Below are 13,007 nucleotides of genomic sequence, written 5' to 3' on the forward strand. Positions count from 1 at the left end.
ATCACCACTAGCAACACCTAGTGCAAGGATCCATCCCTGATTCAGTCCTAGTGAAATCAATTAATCAATACATCTTGATTACGCAACTTTTAACACTGTAACACTTCGGAATATGTATGATAAGACTTTCTTGTGTTAAATTTTAACGTACCTTGTTTACATGTTTCGACCTATTTATGGGTCATCTTCAGAACTGGTCGTTGTTGGTCTTGGCGCCTCTTGTTGTTTCCTGTGAGGGTGAGTTCGTAGTGTAGAGTCAAAGAGTGTATGTGTTTTGAAATTGAGTTGTGTGTTGAGAATATCGTTGGGGTGTGTTTTCGTGTGTCTGTATATTTCATATTGTTCTAGTGTGTTGAGTTTCTGGCTTTTTGGTTGGATACAACCCCAACATAATAGACAACATAATACGTAAGACAAAACATAACCACAAAAAACAGAAGAATGCAACACAAACACAAGAACACAAAAAATACATCACACTAACATACGAAAACAAAAACACACATAAAATTGCAACCTCATTCAAGAAATTAAATTACAACATCGCATACAGAACAAATAGCACTCTATAAAAACATCTCAACACACAAATAACACAAACAAACAAATACAACCACACAGGCGTATACAAACTCAAATGTAGATGGATAGATAGATAGATAGATAGATAGATAGATAGATAGATAGATAGATAGATAGATAGATAGATAGATAGATAGATAGATAGATAGATAGATAGATAGATAGATAGATAGATAGATAGATAGATAGGTAGATAGGTGGATAGGTGGATAGGTGGGTGGGTGGGTGGGTGGGTGGGTGGGTGGGTGGGTGGGTGGGTGGGTGGGTGGGTGGGTGGGTGGGTGGGTGGGTGGGTGGGTGGGTGGGTGGATGGGTGGATGGGTGGATGGGTGGATGGGTGGATGGATGGATGGATGGATGGATGGATGGATGGATGGATGGATGGATGGATAGATGGATAGATGGATAGATAGATAGATAGATAGATAGATAGATAGATAGATAGATAGATAGATAGATAGATAGATAGATAGATAGATAGATAGATAGATAGATAGATAATAGATAGATAGATAGATAGATAGATAGATTTCACAAAAGTACAAAACTTAATAATTTAACAAAAGATCTATATACAAATGGAGTTCTACATAATAAATAAACAATTTCCTTAACTAATTAATCTATCGCAAATCTCAATAATTTATTGGTTCAAACTTGCACTTACGTCTTGTTTTAGTCCATGTTAAACCAATCGTGATAACTCTTAAGACTTTAAACCTTATTTATTTGCTCCTTTTCAAAATCTAATTGTAATATTTAGGTCTTATTTTACATAATAATTTATTATTCCAATTAGGTGATCAGATGTCGACATACTGTAAGTCATGAACCTGAAATAGCTGAATCGGTACATTCCATATGTAAGTTAATCTTTCTTTCTTGCAATATTTTCATGTCAGCAGAAACGTTTGCGTAACTTTTATGAAGACTACCGCATACCTGCTTAAAAACAAACTTGACAAGTTGCTTACATAATCAACCTCAATTTAGTTTCATCATTGTGTCGCATGCACTCATTATCGATTCATTGCTATTATGATGACTAATAAATTTATTATAATTGCATTCTTATTGAAATTAAAATATATTAGTTAACCAATTGATAAAGTCAAATTTTCTTCTGAACTTTTACTATTTAATATAGCTATCGGAATACATTAATAACTACCTTAATTCTCTATTTTCAATTTTTTTATTATTATTTTAAAAAACCTTGACGTAATTCTATCTTATTTTCTAAACCTGTCTTCTTATCTTATTTAATTAATAATAAGTTTTTCTGATTTTAGGAAAATTTAATCTTTGTTGATGCCTATCTCTTAGTAGGTACTTACGTTCAGTATCTATAGTTTTGATTGAATCTACTTTGTTTCTGTTAGATTTTCTATTTGTCATTTTACCTCTTATTAACTGTTCGTCACATGCTTCTACTTCATCGGTCGGTATCGCACAGCTCCTCCAAATTGTAGCACTTCCTCTCGCGCACCCCGGACTACCAACGGCATGTGGCCTTCTTATTAATTGATATTCACTTGCGCTGACTTTGCCGGTTGATCCACAAACGCTTCTCCTTGTTGTATTTTCACTTGCGCGCCTCAGACTACCCTCACTGGTCATTCTCTCAGTCTGTGCCCCAGCTCCCCAAACAGCATCTTCACTGGTTCCAGCATCTTCTTCCATACTAGGTTTTCCTTTTTCACTCTTCTTTCTTCTAAAGGGATCTGTGAAAACAGTACTGTCTAGTTTATTTAGGTATGCTCTAATATCATTCACTCCTGTAAGCTCATCAATTCTTCTATTTGTTATTTCTGATTCCTTCTGCCCACTTGATGAGTTACTTTTCTTATCAGTCCTCTCTACGCTTCTAGACTTCCTGTTTCGTGATGCACTTCTGTTTACGTGTGGTGTCGATGATGCTCTATTTCCACAAGTCTCTATTTCGTTATTTCTGTTCTTGTTGCAGCAACTGAATAAATCCTCAGTGAATTGATTATTTAAGGCCTCTACGTTAACTATGTTTCCGTTTATCTTCATTTTATCTTTTACTAAAGTTGCCCTCAATCCTTTACCTCGAGCTTCTTTTAATATTGGAATTAATTTCTTTCTTTTCTCTCTAATTTCTTTTGCAAAGTCATTTTCTATGAATATATTTGTGCCTTTGAGTTGACGCGTATTGGCAATGATGTGCTCTTTGATAAAGTAACTGTTCAATTTCACAATAATTGGTCTTTTTTTCCGTTACCGACTCTATACGCGTTATTAATCGCACTTATGTCCAAGTTTAGACTGAAATATTTAGTTAATAATTCTAACACTACGAAACCAGTATCAATTCCTTTTTCATGATTGCTCTCTTCAACACCATAAATTACAATGTTATTAATTCTACTATCATTTTCCCATTTTTTAACTATCGATTTTAACACCACCTGCTCTTGGATAACCTCCTTTAACTTCTTTTCCACTTCAGTGTATCTATTTACTAATGTATCTATATCACTTGCTACTTTGTTTAGTAGAACACTTGCCTTTAGTCTGTCTTCTCTCGTTTCTTTCATATAGTTTATCCATTCTCTTTGTAACACTTCATCACTGTAGACTCTTCCTTCTGCATCTCCAGGACCAGGGTTTAACTCCACATTTCCAATAATCAGTAGAACTGATAAAACAGCCGCGGCCACAAATATGTTGATTCTATCAGACACTATTGCATTTTCACCTTTTGAACATCTGCAACACTGCCCTGCATTGAAGCACCCGATTCGCGCCCTGTAAGAATTTAGGTCGTCGCCCATACCTTCTTCACACGCTAACCTACTTGTATATGCTGCTTACTACACAACCGTTCTCTACGACTGCACTTTGTGAACTGAACTCAAATGTAACACCTGCAACAACTTCTGCATAAGACAGACAGGCAGATCAATTCAAACCCATTACAAAGAACACATCACAGCCATAACAAAATTACAAAACACCTCCACATATGCAGGACACATCACAAATGCCAACCACACCTACAGAGACATCAACACAGACATGGAAATACTGCACATCCAACCAAAAAGCCAGAAACTCAACACACTAGAACAATATGAAATGTACAGACACACGAAAACACACCCCAACTATATTCTCAACACACAACTCAATTTCAAAACACATACACTCTTTGACTCTACACTACGAACGCACCCTCACAGGAAACAACAAGAGGCGCCAAGACCAACAACGACCAGTTCTGAAGATGACCCATAAATAGGTCGAAACATGTAAACAAGGTACGTTAAAATTTAACACAAGAAAGTCTTATCATACATATTCCGAAATTAATCAAACATTCAAAACCTCCACGTATCTCAACAACATATTTCGTTTACTAGCAGCGGTTGGTACTAAGTGATTAAATTGGGCTGTTGGAATGCGTACACGGTCTTGCAAGCTGCGTCAGATTTATGTGTTTTGTGTCTCTTTTGGATTAAGACTAGGGGCTATAAAATGTACAATTTCGTATGTAGGATATTTCCAAAAATATGAAATATTTGCCGGCTTGACATTTGGCTTAACACAAAGGCGGATGCTGTCGGTTGGACAGAATATGAAAAATCGGCACCACACCGCGATGTGAAGAGAGATGAGTTACGACCGCGAGGCGGCAGCTGGGAAAGCAGATCGTTTGCCAAGGTAAATTCCTGCGTCGCCGCTGCCCCATATCTAACACTCCAGTTAGTCGCGTTGTGTATTCAGTGGGCCTCGTTCCACATGTTATATTGCCTATAAATGTTGTTATACAAATAATTCAGGGATGTTTATTAACGTTCTGACAATAAAATAACTTCCAACCGCAATGTGGGCGCCAAATACTATACCATCTCCCGCAATGCTGTGTTCAGTTTTAGGATCAAGGACCAATTAAAAACCTTCAGTTTAATTTTTCAATGGAGGAATTACCTGATTGAAAGTTTCTTCCTGCATAGTAAAGTATTTTCTTAAACAAATTAGGTACGTAATTTATAAAATAAACTTGTAAACACAAACACGATTTTCTTGGTTAGCCATTTGTTGAGAATAGCATAAAACTAAAAATACGCAGTTTCCGTACCAAGCCACAAGAGCAAGGAGGCAGAGCACGAAGTTTTCGTGAAGTGAGACCTATTTTGATTCCAAGATAGTGAATGGGTGACATGAATAGATGGATGGATGGATGGATGGATGGATGGTTGGATGGACGGACGGACGGATGATGGATGCATGGATGGATGGACGGACGGACGGATGATAGATGGATGGATGGATGATGGATGGATGGACGGACGGACGGATGGATGGATAGATGATGGAAGGATGGATGGATGGATGGACGGACGGATGATGGATGGATGGACGGACGGACGGACGGACGGATGATGAATGGATGGATGATGGATGGATGGATGGACGGACACACGGATGGATGGATGATGGATGGATGGATGGACGGACGGACGGATGATGGATGGATGGACGGACGGACGGATGATAGATGGATGGATGGATGGATGGACGGACGGACGGATGATGCATGGATGGATGGATGATGGATGGACGGACGGACGGACGGATTGATGATGGATGGATGGATGGATGGATGGACGGATGACGGATGGATGGATGGATGGACGGATGATGGATGGATGGATGGATGGATGGATGGACGGACGGATGATGGACGGATGATGGATGGATGGATGGATGGATGGATGGACGGATGGATGATGGATGGATGAATGGATGGATGGATGGACGGACGGACGGATGATGGATGGATGGATGAATGGACGGATGGACGGATGATGGATGGATGGATGGATGAATGGATGGACGGACGGACGGATGATGGATGGATGGATGGATGATGGATGGATGGATGGACGGACGGATGGATGATGGATGGATGGATGATGGATGGATGGATGGACGGACGGACGGATGATGGATGGATGGATGGATGGACGGACGGACGGATGATGGATGGATGGATTACGATTGAACGAAAGAAGATTATGTTATGAATAAGGTGACGATTGGTTGAGTGTTACGGTCAAAAAAAGATAGATGGACATGCAGGTGTCGAACTGTTTGCAGGTAAATGGATGGGAGCTTTTACAGAATGTATACAAATGATTCATCGGGTTTTGACATCGTATATCTTCAAATGTATAATGTCCATCCATTTGTACAGGGACATAATTTTATTTTTACTTCAATTTTTATTGTATCTCAGTTTTTGAATGTACTTCACTCCCACCCCCTCTACTAGTAAACATCCAACCGTTCTCCACACAAAACCAAGGCCGCGTATGCAGTACTGAGTTAGTGAGTATAGTACGTTCCAGAAATATGTTCGCGTTTTTCACTGACGAAAGAGCTTTCCATATTGAATCATACTTTCGCACAGGTAAGTTACTGTCGTCCGTTTGCCTACGTCGCATCCCGGTTTCCCCACCTGCTTCTGTTCGCCTCTCTGTAAAGTCTAGTACCTAGGCTGTCTTAGCTCTTTTCTGAAAACATTAATTTTCTGTTAGGAATTGGACGTCTACGTAATATTATACAACTGTTTAAAATTACTTAAATAAAAGGGCCTCGTTAAGTAATTAACTGTTACATGATCCCCCCCCCTTTTCTACGACCCTGCGACAAAACCACTTGAACGGACAGTAGATAGCATTTCTGAGTAATTTTATCTTTTCGGATGGGGCAGAAGTGAAGATTGAATTTACAGTATGTAAGGTACTCTTTTATAGAGTAGGTACAGAATTATTTCAACATGAGTTACTCGTACGAAGGACGAAACTGGTAATTGGAATTAGGTACAATAGTATATAATGCGATAATATCCACATTAGAACTGAAGCCTGTATCGAAATGAACGGCCACCATTTTCAAAAATGTGTTTAAATATCCATATTATGATTATTTTTCAATTTAACTTCAGTCTCTATATTGTACGCTAATGTGCTGTAGACAGTATAATATACTCTGCATAATGAATACGTCCGAATGGATAGGCTAGATCAGTTCCTAAGTAAAAACACTTGTTGTTAATACTGTACTGTATTTTGATTAACCGAAAACCTAATGAAAATTATCAAACTAAAAATTGTGATATTTCCAGTTTACATAAATGGATGAAGTACTTTTCTTCCCTCCTATACCTAGTAAAATGATTTGTATTTTACGCCAGTATCATCGAACTCTAGTCTTGGAAGGGAGAGCAAGCGGTGTTTCCGGTTCTAGACCTTTAATCCAAAGATATAGCCAGGTTAATATTAAAAATGTTAGTAAAAATAAAATGATGTCCCTGTGCTAATAGTCAATCGAAAGAGCACATTTTCAAGTTCTGTACATATCATTACAAATGTTCTATGTGCCCTCCTCGTGTTACCCGACACACATCTATGCGGTAGTCCAGTTCGACCCATACACGTTGGAGCATGTCATTGTCATGTTACTCTGCGCAGCGGTGATGCCATCCGGGAATTCAGCCAATGTGGTCAGCATAGGTGGCATGTAAACATTCTTTTTCACGTATCCCCAAAGAAAAAAATCACAAATTGTTAGGTCAGGAGACCGTGGGGGCCACCTGAGTGCCAAATCATCCTGAGCACATCGCCCAATCCACCGGCGTGAGGAATGTCCAGTTCGCGACTTGTTCGACGTGTTGATTTTTGTGGGCTACGAGCGAATGCCTCTCGGATTCTCTCCACCTTTTCAGCTGAAACACCTGGTCGTCCTGAGCTTTTTCCTTTACACAAGCACCCTTTGTCTTTCAACTGTCGATACCACCGCAGAAAGCTTTGGTGGGTCTCCTCTGTACTATCTCCGGAACGCAAGCTGCACAGTGATGATCAGGCTTCGAGGCTTTGGACCCGATACAATAAGTTTACTGTGCATGCACTATAGGTTGTTGACTCGCTGCAGGTAGATAGAGATGTGTTGATGTATCAACGTTGCTATTTAGAGTAATTTACCGTAGTTTGGGGAAACACTCATGTACATTCTGAAAGTAAATATACATTACACAATGATAATGTCAAAAGAATGTGAAAAGCATTTATTCTCCTGTCTTTTATAAGCATTTGTGTTTAATTATACACAGTGTTAATGGTGGAAATAAGCATGTAGCAATTTTAATTTTTTCATTTATCCTATTGGTCGTCTTTAGAAAGTGCAGTTACAGTACCGAATTGCAATGTACCTACTACAAGATACATTCTCAGTGTCTCAAACGTAAATCTTTTTCGGTTATCTGCCAAAGTTTGTACTGTAGAAAGCTGCTCTCTACGTCGCATGACGTGATAGGAGCAAAACGAAAAAACCTAACATCATTGCAGTCTCTAAGAGACACTCCTTTATTCTCGGGTGACTCTATGTCCACTAATTTGCTGTTTATGTTACATAATGTTCCATATCCGTTACTTTTACATAAAATTTATTTCCACTTCTGTTTTACACGTTCAGTAACCGGTGTACTTGATGTCTCATTAATTCTCTGCATCATTTCCTAAATTAATTTTGAGCTTCCGGCATCTCTTGCTCTGACTTTTCTAACTGTGTAATAGTTTCAGACACAGTTTGTATGAAAACCAAATTATTCGTCAGTACCTTCAAATCCAGAGGGTTTTCCTTTGCGTATTTGTTGGCATTCATTCTACAGTACCCCCACCCACTGTACGCTTTACCACTGTACTCAGTACGCCGTTATGCGGATTTCCCACTAAACTGCTCTATTGGGTCCGGAGTCTCGAAGCCTGCTGATGATGGATTGAGTATTCTGTTATTCTAAAACACAAAATGCTTTCTGTTGATCAGTCACCATTTTACCAACCGCCACTAGTGAGTCACTGAAGAGTCAGAATGAAATCTGAAATGAGAGATACCAAATTTAAGAATATGCTCTTTCTATTGGCTATGAGTACAAATGGGTGGACATTATAAATTTTAAGCTATACGATGTCAAAACTGATGAATCATTTGTATACACTCTGTACTAGTACAATGAGTCGTTTGGTGGAAGAATAAGCATTGGATGCTTAATTCGGTGAGTGGATGGATCTGCAGAAGAGAAATAGGTGGAATGTACTCTCTCTGTACTTCTCAAATCTGTTACTTAAATGACGTTTTATTTATTGCTCAAATAGTTACCACAGTGTCCCTTATTTTTATGAATATGAAAGAACGTGGCTAGAATTTAAGGATTAAGAGGAGACTGTATTACGACTTTCATCTTGTGGAACGTAAATAGAACATGGAGACCGTCCCCTCTTTGGTTCCATATATAAAAAGAAGCATAATTCATATCGTTGTGAAGCGTGGAACAACAAGCCGCGGATATTACCGGCGTGATCTGTTCTGTTGATGTTTCGCTACAAATTAGACCATATTTCCTTCAGTGTTAGGTTATCCCGCCGTCTGCATTCCCGCTATATTAGTCATTACCCATGTGTCAGCGCGGGCGTCATAACTACGTTATGAACGGGATAACAACTGTCGGTATTATTTATGTTCGCGCACGTGGCCTAGTAAAATACCAAACCGCGGGATCGATGCCGGGCATGACGCTACTGACGACAGACTTTCTGTACGAGTCTGAAGTTGAATATTGCTTCTAGTTCTCCATTAGTTATAGATAAGATTAGTATTCCTGCTACCAAAAGACTGAAGTTGCGGGTAAATAGTCTATATGGGCTATTCCATATGAAATCGATCAGTAAAAAACCTCGCATTTTTTTAATACTCTAATTTTTTCCCTATTTATACAAGGTGCTGAGGACAGTGCATTTTCAAAAATATACTATCGAAAGTCAAACGGTTTTCGTACTATTGACCGACAAATTTAGCGTATTTTATAAAAACAAGCCTCTTTCAAGGCTCAGAACTCTGGAACCGTTTACTACAGAACATTTAACGGGAGCTTTTTTTGAAGCTGACATTTGGTAGGTTATGTTAAGAAGTAATCCTTGTTTTTATTGTACACAGAGAGACAGATAATCTGATTTTACTTACTTTTAGGCTTTTTGCCCATTTGTAAAAATGTAAAAAATATTGAGAAAAAACCTTGCATTATTAAGAGGGATTCGGCATTGTTTGCTTAGTGGCTAGGCAATAAGTTTCGAGGGTATTAAATAAATTATTTTCACACGCCTAGACTTGAACGGGGGCGTCATTTTACTCCTGTGTTTATGAAAATTTGTGATAAAGCTAGGCCAGCTATGCGCTACTAGACGAAACATCACGTGTTTGTCTCCTGGCCTTGCTTGTCTCGGCTAGCTCCCGCCTCACAGTCAGCTGGTTAGTTCACGCGCGTACTATTTATGTTCTTTATTTGATATTTTCAATACTTTCTTATCAACATACCATCAGTAAAAAATATATGTTTATTTGTACTTTCAATGCGGAATCTAATCATATATTTTAAAAATATTTTTTCGTGGGCAAAGGCGTCTTAATGAGGAAAAATCTAAATTTCTCCATTTCTCTAAAAAGTAAGAAAAACTGTTTACATGTCAATATAAACTTTAATTTCTCAGCATCAAAATAAACCATGATTTTGATCATTGAGTGAAAGGGTTTCGGAGCCACAACAGTTTAAAGTTGCTAATTTCATGAAAATACGATAAATTTAAACAGTTTTAATTTAAACACTATGAAGTTCTGATGCCTCAAACTTTGCACAAAGCATTGTATCACAGTTGTCAACGGACAGAAAAAGTTTTATTGTATTTAAAAATTGCAAGGTCAATTTTCTCTATATTTCGGTCGATTTGAGATGGAATAGCCCATATAGTAGGTGGAACCCAGGTGATGCAGCAGAGAAAGAGACAGACAAACATGTTCTTACTGCATGTACGTAGAGTACATCCAACCTGAAATAAAAGTAGAGCAACTACTGACTTTATCATCTAATGGTGCAACAGCCCGAAGTTGGCCAGGGCCTACTTGCGTGACAAACATTTTTTCTGCATAAAGTATGGGTACAAACTGCTGACGGAGTTGGGGCTCACTTGGAATATGTTCCTTCGTGTACTTTTCTAGAAATTCTCTAAAGTGTTTATTGTTCAATTTATTAAGCGGTATATTGGCATTGACCATCATGGCACATAGATCCCTGCAAAACATGGATTTCTTATCGTACTCTCTCTGAGTTTGGTGGTACTGCTTGTTTTGAGTTACGTTCAGCCATATTTCTATGCCTTTTTGTATTGCAGTGTCTTTCAATGCACTGTTTTCTCGTAAGTTTTATATCTACTTTGCACAACTTACATGCAATGTAAATTATTATTGGCTCCGAACTCCTGAATTAAGTCCTCCAGCCTTTCATACTTCGAACTTTTTTCTTTGGCATTTTACCTCGTCGCAAATACAAATGTTACGTTAAGTAAATAATACGACTTTTACACTTCACTGGTTTAAAGCACTCACTATGACCGTGTTTCGTCTTCAACACAAACTAGAGTGAGCGTGAGTAAGATGCGGTTCTATGTTGTATTAGACGGGACGTATCCCTGGGCTGTGACGTCAGGTACAGTATGAGAGTAGGCAACTGTATTCCAGCTTAGACGTAGCTGAAATACTAAGCTTAGTTATAGGTATACTACCGTTTCGGTGATATCTTTATATTTTGCTGTTGGCGCTACTGCTGAATTTTTTTCCCTGGTATCCTTGGCCCTGTTGCTACTGCATCGTTTTTGTTATGTTGATGCTTCTACTCTGGTTATTCCTACAAGTGCAGATAGTCTATGTTGGTGTCGACGATACTGATTTATTGAATCATCCAGTTGTTCCTCTTGGTCATGGGTGGGCAACTCATGCTCTCGAAGTGTGAACACAACCTCACTGCAGGTAGAACGGACTCTGTACTGTAGTGTCTGTATACAAGTCTGTTCGCGTCTGCAGTAAGTGGCGGCTCGTTTTAAGTGAAAAACAATATAATCCCCAGATCATTTCCCTATAGTGATGAGTACAAAGAGACAGATTATTTATTAAGAAGGGAGGTAAAGCTTGTATTATGTTCTATTACACTTTCCTACGCATGCCATTTTATGTTACAAATAAACACAGTGAAGGTTTTAGTAAAGAAATACTGTCTAGATCTGCTTTAGAAGAGCTAAAGGTAAAAATGTGATATCAACAATGTGAGACGGATAACAAATATCTTTAGTACGTTGTGCGTGCGAGTTACAGAATTGCACGACATATGATCGACTAGCTAAGAGCATTTATGGATAAATTTGAAATGTGGCAGTATCATGTAGAACATAGACAACTTCACTTTCTTTGACTATAAACTATCTTTAAGAGTGATAAGAAAATCTTCTTATCAAATATAAGACCCTACTTCAAGACCTACAGCAGAATTCACTGGTAAGTTTGGAGAAACAGTGACAATTGACAAGGAATCGAAATTTTTCTGAATCCTTTTGGCTCACAGCCGATAGAAGATACTGAAAGTTTATAGCTTGAATTGATAAATCTACAGAACAGCACGCTACTCAGATTCCAGCGAGATCAGGAATCGAACTGTTCGTAATGCTGCCTAAGTCAGAATTTCCAAATATATTCTTTGCTTCCATATATACTGTATGTACTTGAGTCAGAGTTTAATACAAGAAAGAAGTGTAAAAGGTCTCCATGTACAAAAAGAGCTTAGAAGTAAGTTTATTTCATCTGCCGTGACATGTGAAAAATACTTCCTTAAATTTGTGTTTGTTTGCGAATATAGACTATTACATTTCTGAGAACAGAGGAATACTCTTTAATGTATAAAGACTTGTAAATTCTCGCGTTTTATGTTTCAAATAAGCTATATAATAAAAAATATTAACAAATAGCATAATAATAAATAAGTGTCGCAGCTATGTTTGTTGTCTCTTGAAAAGGTTGTATTGAGGTTGTGTTTCCAGTACTAAACTAATTTACAAAGCTAGTAAATAATATAATTTTGTTATGTATGTTTAGATAGTCTGTCTAAAATTACTATAATTATTGTACCAGCGTCATTCTGAAATTCAAATCATGGAGTAGATATCACGACCACCTGCATGAGCCGCCAGAGCGCACCTTGGCTTTTGCAGCGAAACTACAAACAACTTGTAACTGCTGCGGCTGGCTCCGTCTGTCTTTCTCTCTTTCAAGGTTTTTTTAGCACTTTGTGAGCACGAGTTGCCCAACCATGCTCTTGGTTATGGTCAGTGTTGCCATATTTAGCGATAAGTCGCTAAATCTAGAGAATTTTGAAACAGTCTCGGCGACAAATTTTGTAAAATACGATTAGCGACTTTTCTGCGGATTTTTATATTCTTCCAATTTTTTCTTTCTTCTAAATTAAAACATTCAACTGAAGTCATGCACTTCTTAGTTTTAGAAGAGACATGGTTGCATGA

The sequence above is a fragment of the Periplaneta americana genome, chromosome 16 (genome assembly GCF_040183065.1).
Source record: "Periplaneta americana isolate PAMFEO1 chromosome 16, P.americana_PAMFEO1_priV1, whole genome shotgun sequence".
Classification (NCBI taxonomy): domain Eukaryota; kingdom Metazoa; phylum Arthropoda; class Insecta; order Blattodea; family Blattidae; genus Periplaneta; species Periplaneta americana.